We start from the raw sequence: 14,615 nt of genomic DNA on the forward strand, positions 1-14,615 counted from the left end.
GGCAGCAGCAGGCAGCAAAACATTGCCTTAAAGTGGCCGGTCCCCAACCAAACTTTCACGGGTCTTCAACCGGACTTAAAGAGGTCAGGTCCCCAACTGGACTTTCGCGGTGACAGAACTGTTCGCTCTGAGCACCAGCACCAAGTTCGCAGCTCGGGGATCATCAGGGACTTATAGGGAGACAGTGAGTTGCTGGAGTAAGGGCCTGAGGTGAAGATCTCTCCTGGACAGAAATGCTGGAGGAATCCATTGTTCCTCTGTGGAGCCCTCCCGGCTCCCAGTGTGCTGAGGCAGCGCTGCCATAGCTGACATGTCATCAAATTGGATAATAGAGATCGGTCTGCCCGGATGATTCTCTGAAACTCCACCTCCCCCGACTCATGGCCCCACCCAAGCCACATCCACTTGTATGCTCCATGAGTCTTTTTGCTGAGCAGTGCCAAGACTCACACTGGTGGCAACTGGCCTCGGTTTCTGGTGTGGTCTCTTGAGGCAACTATAAGCACAGCAAGGGTAGATCGCTTGCTGAATCTTAACAGGTAGCCCTGGAGGGGCACAGGCTGGGGCTAAACTTGGCCTGCAGTTGAATCCCTCTCAAGACTGTGCCATTGAACAGCTATTACACAAAGCCATGCTAATAAGACTGGGAGACTTAGGAGCTTTGCTTAGTACATAGAAACAGACATGGAAAGGCAGCCAAAATGGGAATACAAAGAAGCGGAAACCACACGAGAGAACAGAACAGAGATCCAGGAATAATTGAGTCAAACAATCTAACAGATGTAGAGTTCAAAACACTGGTTATAAAGATACTCAATGAATTTAGGGAAAGTATAGATGAACTCAGCGAGAACTTTAATAAAGAGATTAAAAAAAACCACATAAAAATGTACAGGGAAATTATATAAGGGAACCAGTCATAAATGAACACATTATCTGAGATGAAGAGTAGATTAGAGGGGATCAATAGAGTGGATAAAAAAAAGGATCGAACCACTGATATAGAGGATGGGGAAGCCAAGGACACTCAATCAGAATGGCAAGAAAAAAGAAGCCAAGACTATAATAATAATTTAAGGAGCCTATAGGACACAATTAAATGTAAAAATATCTGTGTCATAGGGTTACCTGAAGGAAAACAAGAAACTGAACAGCTATTTGAAGAAATAATGATGGAAAACTTTCCTAACCTGGTGAAGGAAATAGACGTACAGCCCTAGGAAACTCAGAAAGTCCCAAGAAACAGGAATCCAAAGAAGCCAACACCAAAGCACAGCATAATTAAATTCAAAGAGAGAATCTTAAAAGCAGCAAGAGAAAAGCAGATAGTTACCTACAAGGGAGCACCCCATAGCACTGGCCGCTGATTTCTCAAAAGAAACTTCAGGACAGAAGGGGTTGGCACAAAATATTCAATGTGATGAAAACCCAGGATCTACTTTAATCAAGAATACTTTATCCAGCAAAGCTATCATGTAGAGTCGAAGGACAGATAAAGAGCTTCTGAGATAAAAATAAGCTGAAGGAATTTATCAACACCAAATAGGAAATGTTGGAGAGACCTCTTTAAGAAGAAAAAACGTGTGTCAAAAACAGGAGTAAAGAATGATAATAACTACATTCCTATCAACAAGTACTTCGAATGGAAAGTAATTAAGTGCTCCAATCAAAAGATAGAGTGGCTGAATAGATAAGAAAACAAGACCCCTACATATGCTACCTACAAGAGACTCATTTCAGATTAAAATACACACATAGACTAAAAGGAAGGGGATGGAAAAAGATATTGCCTTGATAGACCTAGAGGGTAGTGTGCTGAATGAAATAAGTCAGCTAGAGAAAGACAAATATGTCATGATTTCACATACATGTGGAATGTAAAGAACAAAATAAATAACAACAACAAAAACAGAAATAAACTCATAGATATGGAGAATATTTTGAGGGTTACTAAATGAGAGGAGAGTTGCGGGGATGGTAAAACAGAGCAAGGGGATTAAGAAGTACAAAAAGATAGTTACAAAAAAAGACATGGAAATATAAAGTGTAGCATAAGGAAAATAGTTAATAATGATATAATAAATATGCACGGGGGAAAAGGGGTACTAGATTTAGTGGAGTGATCACTTTGTGAGTTATATAGATCTCTATTCACTATGCTGTACAACTGAAATTAAGATATTATTGTATGCCAAATATAAGTTTAAAAACTCATTGAATTGCCTGAAATAAATATGAGCAAATAGAAAAAAAAAAAGGATGTCATACATTAGAAAAGCTGAGACCTTTGCTTATCAAGTGTGACAAGTGTGCCTGGCACTTGTGGAAAAAATGGCCCCTCCATCAATTACCTCCACCACTCCTATAAGGAGAGCCTTGGTTGATTTTTACTTCAAGATTACTTGTTAAGCCCATGTTTTCTTGCCCCACTGCTTTCTAGGACTCTACCCTGTTAACTTGCATTGCCAGAGCAGGCTAATAGCAGGTACTAAATGTCTGTTGAATTAAAAAGTCAATGTTATATCAATGAAGACACATAGAAGAGTTCCTTGTTGTCAGCATATAAATATGCAAAGCATTAAAAATAAAACTTTTCCCTCAAATATTCTTGATGATTCCCCTCTAATCTGCTTGTTTCTGTTTATGCTGTTTGTTAACGCTGTTCTCTGTCTTGAAATGCTTTTCTTTACTTCCAGTGTTTGTATCTAAAAACTTCTCATGCTTAAAATTAGGTCTAAAATGATTTTATCACAAAGCTGCCTCTAAATTTTCCAGGGGAGATTATCTTTCCTCTTCTAAACTTCCTTGAGTTTTGAATCTACATTGTGTCAAAATCTCTCATTTATGTTTTTCTACAGTCAAGAAGTTCATTCATTAACTCACTTGTTCATTCACTCAACACGCTTGTTAAGTCCTTAATATGTGCCAGGCATTTCCATTCAAAGTAACTTTTTCAATGCATGCCGATTTTGAAGAAGAGGCTTTGTTATAACATCAAAAGTATTAAAATTCACCAGAGATTGGCTATGGAAAATGAATGCTCTAGGTTCACCAGACATGTCTCAGCTGCTTTATTCGGAGTATGGAATGCCCTGCCCCTCCCGACCTGTTCCCTGCCCCTCCTCCTCTGTTCCCTACTCTGCCTCCTGAGAAGTTTCTCTCCTGGAGTACCAGCTCTAATGCCATGTTCTCTCTGAATCCTTTCTCAATATTTGTCAGAACTAAATAATACCTCGGGAATATTCTCTCAGGGAAATGGATCAATGCATTTTGTACTGCTGTTCAATGGCATCACATCAGCCTTGTGGCATTTATTCATTCTCTTGGGATCCCTCAGGATTTTGGATTAGATTTTCAGAGAGAGAGAGGTAAGACTTTCAGCTTTGTATGTCTCCTTTAACCTTCTTTCCCTAACTAAATCCAAAAATTAGGATTTCAAAAAAAAAAAAAGCTAGAAGAGATTTGAGAATTCTCTGCACACTCACTGGAAGAGAAAAAATAAAAAATGTGGTCCACATTAAAAATTGGCAAGGATGCAGAGCAAATGGGACTCTCATATTGCCAGTGAAAATGCAAAATGATACAGCTGCTTTGGAAAATAGATTACCTATTTCTTATAAAGGTTAATACCTGCCATATGACTCAGGCCTTACACTCTTTGGACTTTACAGAAGGGAAATGAAAACATGTTCATAGAGAAACTGCACAAATATTTACAATAGCCTTTTAAAAATAATAGCCCTAAACTGTAGACAACTCAAAAGTCTATCAAATGATAATGGGTAGATAAATTGTTTATCCAGACGATGGAATCTTACTGAGCAATGAAAAAGGATAAATAATGATGTGCATCTAACAACAGTGTGCATGTTACAGGATTCCACATATATGAGACTGGAAGATGCAAATCTGAGCTCTAGTGAAGGAAAGCAGATCAGTTTTCACCTGGTCTTGGGGTGGTGAGAAAATCTCCTGCGAAGTGGTATAAGAATATTTGGTGATGAAAGTGTTCCTTATCTTGATTGTGTAGTGGGAACACAGTTAACCATTAGCCTAAACTCATCAAGGTATATCCATAAAATGGGTACTCTGTATTCTATGTAAATCACACTCAATAAAGTTGATTTAAAAGAAAGTGCCCCAGCTGTTTTGCAGCCTCTCAGCTGAACTATCTGTGACTTAATGGAGCTCTGGGGGCCTGGGATTTAGGATCAAAGCAGGAGATTAAATGTATCATCCCAGCCTGTGCCAGGTTCTCATTTAATCGTTATAGCAGTCCTGTGAGGTGGTTTCCAGAGTGTAATCTGAGGTTAAGAGAGTCAGTACCTGTCCCACATCAAACCTGGATAAGTCATAAAGTCATGATTCACAACAAGAATTTCCTTGAACCCAAATATCTTGCTTTTATTTAGCTGTGTCTGCTGTCGTGTAAGAGGGAGGTACAGTAAGGGCTGCAGAAAGAGGACATCTATTAGCAGGTGTCTTCACTGCTCTCCTCTGCAGTTACATAGGAGGAAATTTACATGAAGAACCACTCCTGTGTGGAGAGCTGGACTGTCGGAAACCAGCCGACCAAGTCAAACCAGGTACCTGAATGGGGGAGCGGGGACTGAGAAAAAAGAGAAGACAGACGGTGCAGGAGGGAGAACAGATCTCACAACTGTCTCTCCGAGTTTATTTCTTATGCTCCTTTTTATACATAATCTGTTCCTTTGTGTATCCCAAGATAACATAATTAAAGTAACATCTTGAAGATCAAGGTACAATCGAAACTTCCTTTGACACTCCCTTCGACACTTCCTTTGACACTCCCTGTTTCTATTCTTAATCTTCTTCCTGGAATTCCTCAGAACCAGCCTTTTCCCTTTTATATGCAAGCAGGCCTCCTGAGATAATCCATGCACTCTTTTGAATTTTGGGAGCTTTAGCTCCCTACACTGGGCTTGTCATTGGACCTGGAATGCAGGTGGGTTCATGTTGTTGAAGCTGTAGAAAGACCTGCTCTTCAGCAGATGGGCCTATTGCAAGACAATCCTACATGGGAGTCCTTGGACATAGTGGGCATACAATAAGTGAAATGAATGAATGACTGAATGAACTGACACAAATAGAATAATAAGTATGGGAAGTAAGCTCAGAGAATTTATGTAAGTTTAGGGGAGAGAAGTCACATCTCTGCCGACAGTTCAGAGAAGTTTTGAGGGGCTGTGTTGCTTGTAGTCTGGGGTAGAGAGGTTAAGCTGGGCTGAGGCAGGGAAATGGCTTGCCTCTGGAACCACAGAAACGAAAACAAAACAAAACAAAGCTGAAACAAACTTCCCATTAATATTCTTACTGTTTGAGTCAATCAAAACTCACAAATAAATTTTATAATAATTTTCTAGAAGTAGCAACTGTTTATCATTCAGTTTCAGAAGCCCCACTAAAAAGGGCTGTGGACAGCTGAGGGATTATCGCATATTCTATCTGTCAGATATGCATAACACCACATTTTTTTAACAACATGTATCCTAAAGAATTACATACAAAAGTATAAAATAAAAGTCAACTTCTTGTCCTAAGAAAATAGGTTATTCCCTGAGAAACAGGGATGCCAGCAAAAGTAATTGTAAAGCCCAGACTATCTGCTTGAAAAACAATTAAAAATCACTTTTAGAGACAGAAAAAGTAGCATGTTTCCAGAATTCAAACTATCTCCCCCCTCCCTTGTATTTTATCTTTAAGACATGTTGAGCATTTTGGGGACTCATCTATCTTCTTTTTTTTCCCCCATATAAAGCTGTAAGTGGTCATTACATTGATAGTGAGTTTGAGGAATGAGAACATATGATCTGCACCAGCTGCTAAGTACAACGGTTGGGTTTCTCTCATGCTCCCTCCCCTTCTCATCTGGCTTCTTCCCTCTCTTCTCTCTCCCTTTCTCTTCCCTCTTCCCTCTCTCTTCCTCTCACCTCTTTCCTGTCTGCAGTAGAATATAGGAAGTCATGCTTTCAAAAAGTGTTGAGTTCTTGTGGTTGGAGCAATAATAAAAGCAGATAAATAAGAGAAAAACCAATTTAATTTCTTGCACACCAATCATAAAATTAATGCTCAGAAAGTGGCCAAAAAAACAGGTACCTCATATCTTTATACACGAAGAAACAATAAATTTGTATTTGACAGCACAAAACAACTTAGGTCTGGGTGTTCATTATAAGGAATCTAAATAAAGTTTGAGCTTTAAATCAGCAAAGAAGTAACAAGTTTTGTTTATACAGGCTTCTTGGCCTTAAATTCTCTAATTCTGGTGGTGAGGATCTCTCTCTCTCTCTCAGTTTCTAGGTGTAGAGAGGGTGCCATTCACAGAAGAGATGTATTTCCTGCATTTAGGAAGACAAAGGAGAGTTAAAGTGTCCTTACAATGGCTCCTTTTCAAGTAACTTTAATTCAAAATAATCAGCATGCCAAATTGACATATTTTGGGGATGCCTGACCTGGACCCCAACAAAAGCTTCTGAAAGATTTATTTCATTACAAGGCAAGATGTAAAATTAAATTTGGGATGAAAGACCTAAGATCTGATTTTATTTTCCTCTTGGAAAACACTGTAAGGGTCTTGGTTTATGCAATAGGTCCAGGGTCTGGTCTAATGAGGCAGTCTGATCTCAACAGAGCAGGGCACCCTGCTCATTAGTCCATGGGGCAATATTGTATTTTAACTAATGGTGTACTCCTGCTGGTGGGGAAGGAGAATTTAGAGTAAAATGAAGAGAAGCCAATCAAGGAAGAGCAGGAGAGCAAGGAGGACCCCAGAAACGTAGATACAGGTGGGATCTCTGGGAGAATGTGTTATTTGATAGTAGTTTTTATTCATTAAAAATGTTTTACTTTGTTTTTAATACCCAAACAACATGTTAATAAAGATATGTTGTATAGAGTTTAAATAATGGTGCCTCCCTCCTTCAGTTCATCATGTCGAAGTACTACATGTAGAATGTGGAATGAATAAATGGGCAAAGGCAGGGGTATCGGGCTTCTACAGAGGCCTCAGAGGAACCAGGAATCCAGAGTGGGATCAGAGAGACCAGATGTCTAAAGCGGGCTCCAAGAAAGAATGGGTCATGTTCATTTGCATAACTGGAGATCATCTGCAGCAGATGGAAGTCTGGGGATAAAGTAAAATCACTAAGAATCTGTTTGCAAATGTCAGATATTCCCCTACTCCAGAGGAGGATGGTATAGAGATCTGGAAGAGGGAGGACACTACTGCCTCAAAGCTACGACCTGTATGTAAGCAAGGGACATATGTGGCCAGCATTGACCTAAGCAGGAACAGTCACCATTAAGATTGCTGTAATGTAGAATGTTGGCCAATTAAATAAATTCTTGAAGGTTTTCAAGAGACACTTGATAAAAATTTCTAATTTTGCTTGTTATAGTCTATGTGGGATAAATGAGGCATGTCTTCAGAGTGATCCAGTGTGAAGAGGGTCATTTGTTACCTCTGAATTACAGGAGAACTCCCCAGATTGAAACAGCATGACCGAGCATTCAGTTGAGAAGTGACCCATGAAGCCAGCACATTTCATGGGAAGACAGTCACAGGAGCTGCTGATAATCTCTCCTAGTGCATGGTCTGTTGTGAAGTGTTTCCAGGAGGAAGACTCCATCCAGAAACCATACGTCTAAGGATGCTAATCAGCTTATTTTCTACTCTCCAAGTGGTTATAGCTCTAACAAAAGTCTGAAACCTATTTAATTAGTTGTTGCATCCAAAGGTGAGTTTTCCTCAATGGCTCACAGATGCTCTGTGATGGTGAACACTAAAGACTCGGGAAAAGTGGCTGTAAAAATCCTTCCTTTACTCAGAATTGGCTCCATGGAGATGGAAACATGAATGAGATTCAGATGCCATAAGGCAAGACTGACCCACAAAGCTGCTGGTCAAGAGTACCCAGTGCAGAAGCCTCACTGGCCCAGACTGGCTTCACTTCAGGCAGAAATCCTGAAGACCTGTTAACAAGAAAACTTAATGAATTTGACAGTATTACGCTTAATGATTTGGGGTTAAAAACAAAACACCAGCAATAAAGTTATCATATGTTGACAGGATAACAGAAGACATTTGCATAATGAAAACACTAAGGAATTAGAGGCTCTTATATTAAATATAGATGCATACTCTGCATATCCTTATTTTATTCATTGAAAATATCTGAAAAGCAATGAGAATGACAAATGAAAACACAAACTCCACCTTCAGTAAAATGAAGAGGAACCTAACCACTCCCAGATTTTTGATAGTTAGAAGGGTCACCAAGAACTGTGAGTATAATGCAGGGCACATTGAGGGGATGCAGAAGGGGAAAGCTTAGTGACAAGTCTCAAAATCAGCATGAAAAGTCAATTTCTTAAAGCGGCACACCTTGAGGTTTAAAACTCAAATTCTTTGGTTGTTGCAGTCAGAACAGAGTGTATGGCTAATTACAGGAGCTCCTCTGAATTCTATTTGAATCTGAGAGGCAGTGAATGTGGGGCTAATGAGGATATCTATACTTGTAGGAAGCTTCTTCTGAAGCTGGAGAAGAGAGACTTCATATTGTGACCTACTTGCCTACCATGATCACCTGTGTGAAGCCAATTAAACTCACACAAAATCTTTGGTTATAATAAAAACTACAACTCGTGTGAGAGGCACTTGCACTTCTTTCCATATTTAAATATCTTGCCTATAGATGACACATTATGTATATATAATATATATTATTAATATATAATATATTAACGATATAATAATATAATTGCATATAATGGGTTACAACTTCCTTCTGCCTCATAGAAACCCTTTTCTTTAAATTTTCTTCATTTGCTGTTTGCTTTTTCCAACCTCTTTCCTCATTATTTGTTCTTGTAGTCCTTTTTATAGATGCTGTTCTAGTATACATAACAGCATCTATATTTATATATTATATATTTATATATAAAGCAAGCAAACAAAACAAAAACCTTAATGAAGCTTTCATCTATATGGAGCAAGAGCACAAAGCACAAATACAAGAAGGAGAGACATGGTAGATTATGAGAAGATAAAATGTAAGTTGGTAGACTACAGCGAGGAAGTGGGAAAGACAACATTAAGGTATCATTGAAATGAAGGTGAAATGGAGAGAGAACAAGGGAGAATAAATAGGTAGTATACTTCATATATATTAGCTTTTCTGCCCAGAAGAAGAAAGCCCAGAAGAAACAAAGCCCAGTAGACGGGAAACAGTGATTGATAGATTTAGCTACGTAAAAGAAAAGTTTTGAAATTGTACATACCATGCAGTGAAGTAAAAAGCTAGATAATTAGTTGGGAGAAGTTGGGATATGCCACCAATATCACAGAGAAGGCTTATTGCTCTAGTATATTAAAAGCACCCCCACAACCGAAGGCCAGCGGTATGGTAGAATAACAGCATAGTAGCTCAGAGGACAGAAGTGCAAGAAGGTGCTGTGTCATGAAAGGAGCTGCCCTGCCTCACAGATGAATGTACTGAGTACCAATGTTTCACTGAACAATGTGTTAACATTTGTAGTGATAACACCCTGCTTTGTCAGTGGTGCATGAAAACAGCTGCTCTCACACATCTCTGAGGGGAGTTTTCACTGGTACAGCCTCTATAGAAGACAATTTGGAAATAAATTTCAAAATTAAAAATTCATGTAACCTTTGATCCAGCAATTCCACCTCCAGAACAGAGACAAATGATTGAAAATAAACTAGACATCTCTTAATAGAAGATTGGTTAAATAATTTATGGTGCATTCCATCAAAGGAGTATACCACAATCTCAAAAAGGAACGAGGAAATCCTTTATGTCTTGATATGTAATAATTTCCAGGATATACTGTTAAGCAAGTAGAGCAAGGTACAGAAGAATGCTTAAATACTCTATCATTTGTGTGCAAGTGTAGAGGAAATATTTTTATGTGTGTGAATGCTTATATTTATTTGCATTCATGTGCACAAAATATCTCTAGAAAAATAAATTAAAAATGAGGGGTTTGAGAGTCAAAAGTAGAGGTGAAATTTTATGGAAGACCCTCTTTGTTGTTTGAACTTTGAAACTTATGAGCGTATTACTAATTGAAAACATTTATTATAACAAAGAAATGAAATGAAATCTGTAATTCAGTGAGATAATGACAGGGAGACCAAAGAAACATAGGTAAAAGTTAAGAAATAAAAATTTTCACAGATGTGTTAACTGAAAGGTTTAATGACTATAAAGAAAAGATAAACCTTTTCAGTAACCAGAGAGCTACACTGAGTTGTCTACACTGAGACAACTGAGATGCCAAGTAGATAGGCAAAGACTGGAAAGGAGAGTCATATCTAGTGCTGGAGAGGATGAGGGCACAGGGCCTGCCTCTGGGTAAGTGGGATAGTCTACCAACATGAAGTAAGGCTAAATCTAGAGCATCTTCCCTGAGATCTGGCAATACTACCCTAGGTTCACCATTTGCATTGAAATCCTTTATCTCTTTGAGTTGTGTGCCAGCTTTAAGGACCTGGCTTATTTCTCTGTTTTTATTTTTAATTTACTTCCTTTGTTCAATGCCAAGAATATTTCAGTATGAAATGCAGAACTCAGGTATCCTAAATAAACATTTAATCCAATCATTCTCAAACTTGACATATTAACTTGAACTGGAGATTTTTAAAAAATTATTCACCGTCTTGGGGTAGGGGTGGGGTTGCAAACAAGTGTGGAAACCACTGGTATAATCTTGTAGGGGCAAAATAAGTCTTTTCAGTTTTCTGTTCATGAGATAGCCATCAAGTATAATTGCAGGCTTCTACAATAGAGTATGCATTCTTCAACTGGGAGATATGTAATAAGCTCTCTCATCTCAGTGGTATCCCCATATCAAGCAACTCCTCAACTCCAAAGACAGTATACCTACCCCGTCCAACCCCTAAACCACTGATTCTACCAGATATAAAAAGAACACTAAATAAATGGAGAATTGCAAAAGTAGAACATTTCCACAGGGTGGAGTATTTAGCTATTGTGTGGTTGTTGTTGCTTTGTGCCTTTTTTGTTTTGTTTTGATTTTTACTTTTCATTTTTATGAGGAAGTTGGAGATCAGCTCTGTTTCATCTCTTATTTGCAGAATAGGACTATAATTACTAAGAATGGCAACATTTTCAAGATCCACCAAAACAAATGACCTGTCCTGCATAGATTTTCATTATGGATGAATAGTCTCATGCATTCTCTTCCCACCGAAGAAAGTCTGTGAGAGGCCTGGGTAAGAGCCAAAGAGTGTAGCTCACTTGGAGTAATAGCTGCATCATATGTATATTCTGGTGGCCTGAGGGGGTCTGGGAGATCATGTCCAATAGACAAGGCTGCCACTTTAATTAGTTATTTTGGCATGAGCATCCCTTCCTTCATCACCTGAAAAATAGGCTTAGCTTCCTTCCTGTCCTTGTGCACTTGATTGTGAGTGATGTGTCTGCTGGGCCAGGATAGGAAATAACTCAGGGATCAAGAATGTCAACATGTTCTGACTGATGTGGGCCTCAGGTTGGCTTCTTGGAATAGCAATTTTGAAAAAAAATCATTCTGTCTTTGAATTGACAGTTCTCTTGCTTCATCTAAATTTCTTAGTCTTCATTTTCAAATTGGTATCATACCAAAATTATGCCTTTTTGGGGGTCAGAATTTCAAATTACTCATCCATGTCGATGTATATCAGTAGTTCATTCCTTTTTATTGCTGAAGAATATCCCATGACAAGTAAGTAACTGCATTTGTTTATCCATTCACCAGTTGAAATACATGTGGGTTGTTTTATTTTTTGGCAACTATGAATAAAGCAGCTATCAACATTTATGTACAGGTTTTGCTTGAACATATGTTTTTATTTCTCTTGGGTAAACACCTAAGAGCCAGATTGATAGTATCAGGGAGGGAGAGAATCACCTCCACTCTTTTTTTTGTTCTTATGACTGGACTAATAATAAAATCATAACTTTGACACAAAACTATACTAATAGGAGAAACAAACAATTTAATGCATGCACAGGGGAGAATCATAATATGATGCTGAGATCATAAAATGAAGTTCAAAGAAATGATCAAACCAGATACCTTTTTATACCTTTTAGATAAAAAAAAAAAACAAGAAATTTATGAAGAAATTGACAGGACAAAGGAAACAAACCTAGTGCTCTTAGAAAGGAATGTAAACAAGGTTTGTGTATTCAGTAAGGAATCTAAACAAAGTTTGTGCTTGGGTAATAAATTATAAAAGAGGTAACAAAGTTTTTTAAATCAGGCTTTTTGTCTTTGAGCTTTTTAACTCTAGTAGTAATGGATGTCTCCACATGTGAGACATCCATTTTTTCACATGAGAGATTTATCTCCTGCTTTTAGAGGGACAGAGAGGTCAGAATATTCTCGCACCGACAGTTCCTTAAGTATCTTTAATTCAAAATAATCAATATGCCATTGTGGGATATCTTGGGGCATCTTGCCTGGGACCCTGACAATAAATTTTATGATAAGTGTGTGTTGAATTTTATAAGAAAGCACCAAACTGTTTTTTAAAGTTATTTTACAATTTTGAATTTTCAAAAGCAAAGCATAAGGGTTCCAGTTACTCTATTCAGGGTTTTGTTGTTTATTTTGTTTTAATTTTAAGCCATTTTAATAAGTATATAGCAGTCATAGTTTTAACTTTCATTTATTAATTATCAATATGTTAAGCATTTTTTCATATGCTTTTTTCCCCAACAAATTTATATCTTCTTGATGAAGTGTCTATTTAAATATTTTGCCATTTTCTCATTGTACCTCCTTCCCCTGCAGTTTTATTGAAATAAAATTAACATACAGCATTGTATAGGTTTAAGCTATGCAGCATAATGATGTGACTTACATATTGTGAAATGATTACCACAATAAGTTTAGTTATATCCATAATCCCATATAGATACCAAAAAAAAAAAAAGGAAATAAATATATTTTTCCTTTTGATGAGAACTTTTAGGATCTACTCTCTTAGAAACTTTCGGATACATCACACAGCAGTGTTCACCACAGTCATCGTGTGGCATCTTGCACCCAGCACTTATTTATCTTACAGCTGGAAGTTTGTGCCACCTTTGACCACTTTCATCCAGGAAAAATATGGAACATTTTACAAATTTGCATGTCATTTATGTATAGGGGCCATGCTAGTCTTCTGTTTTAGTCCCATTTTTAGTACATATGGTGCTGAAGCAAGCCAAGCACTCATTTCTTTTCTTTTTGAATTTTGAGAGTTCTTTAAATATTCTGGAACAGCAACCAATCTTTCCTCAAATATGTGTTTTGCAAATATTTTCTCTTAGCTACAGCTTGTCTTTAATTTTTTTAACAATTTCTTTATAAAGCAGAAAATTTTAAATTGATAAAGTTTAATCTTCATTTTTTTTTCCTTTTATATACTATTCTTTTTGGATGATATCTAAGAAATTTTACTAAACCTGCAGTCACAGAGATTTTGTATTATTTTCTTCTATAACTTTTCTCATTTTAGGTTTTCTATTTAGGTCTATAACCTAAGGTGATTTTTACATCAGTCAAGGTTCATTTATTTTGAATTTGAATGTTCAACTGTTACAGTGACTTGTTGAAAAGACTTTCTCCATTGAATTGTCTTTGTGCCTTTGTTAAAGATCAACTGTCCATACAGAGATGTGTGAATCAATTTCTGGGCTCTCTATTCTTTTGCGCTAACCTTTGTATCTGTTTCTTCATCAATGGTAGTTCCATAAGAAGACTTGAAATATGATAGCATGAGTCCTCAACTTTGTTCCTCTTTTCCAAAATTGTTTAGGATATTAACGTTCCTATGACTATCAATGTAAGTTTTAGAATCAGTGTATCAGTATCTAAAAATATTCTATAGTGATTTTCCTTTGATTTGTATTGAGTTTCTAGATCAGCTTAAAGAGAATTTGCCCACTTAACAACACTGAAACTTCCAACTCATAAAGTGATTTGTAGTTTTCAGTATACTGATACTATACATATTTTGTTGAATTTATACTTAAATATTTTATGTTTGTCAATACTATTATAAATATTAATGTTTTAAATATAAATTGCCAATCGTTCATTGCCTATACAAAGAAATATAATTTACTTTTGGTTATTTACCTTGTATCTTGCCTCCTTATTAAATTCACTCATTAGTTCTAGTAGCTTATTTGTAGATTCTTGGGATTTTGACATAGTTACTCTGGATATTATTTCTTCCTTACCAATCTATAAGCTTTATATTTATTTTTGTTTTTCTTGCTTTATTGTACTAAGACATCTAATATGATGTTGAAAAGGAATTATGAGAGCATGATGTAGATTTTTTTTAAGATATATTTTATTGGGTTAAGTAAACCTCCTTCTATTTTTAGTTTGTGGACAGTTTTTAATCAAATGACCATCAAACATTACTTTTTCTATAGAATTTGATTTCTAAATGTTGACCTAATTTTGCATTTTAAGGGCAAAATTCATTTGTTAATGATGTACTTTCCTTTTTTTTTAAGTTACTGGTTTTAATTTACTATTATTTTTTGAGGATTTTTGTGTCTCTC

The 14,615-nt window shown here is 36.9% G+C and overlaps 1 non-coding gene across 1 annotated transcript; it reads right to left on the minus strand.

Annotated features, from left to right (window-relative positions):
* Nucleotides 1-13,158: 13,158 nt before the first annotated feature.
* On the minus strand, nt 13,159-13,260 carry LOC120603942 (U6 spliceosomal RNA). Its single transcript, XR_005653237.1, has one exon. It is a non-coding gene; the product is annotated as a U6 spliceosomal RNA (small nuclear RNA).
* Nucleotides 13,261-14,615: the final 1,355 nt, after the last annotated feature.

This window comes from Pteropus medius, unplaced genomic scaffold (genome assembly GCF_902729225.1).
Source record: "Pteropus medius unplaced genomic scaffold, Ma_sr-lr_union100, whole genome shotgun sequence".
Taxonomy (NCBI): Eukaryota; Metazoa; Chordata; class Mammalia; order Chiroptera; family Pteropodidae; genus Pteropus; species Pteropus medius.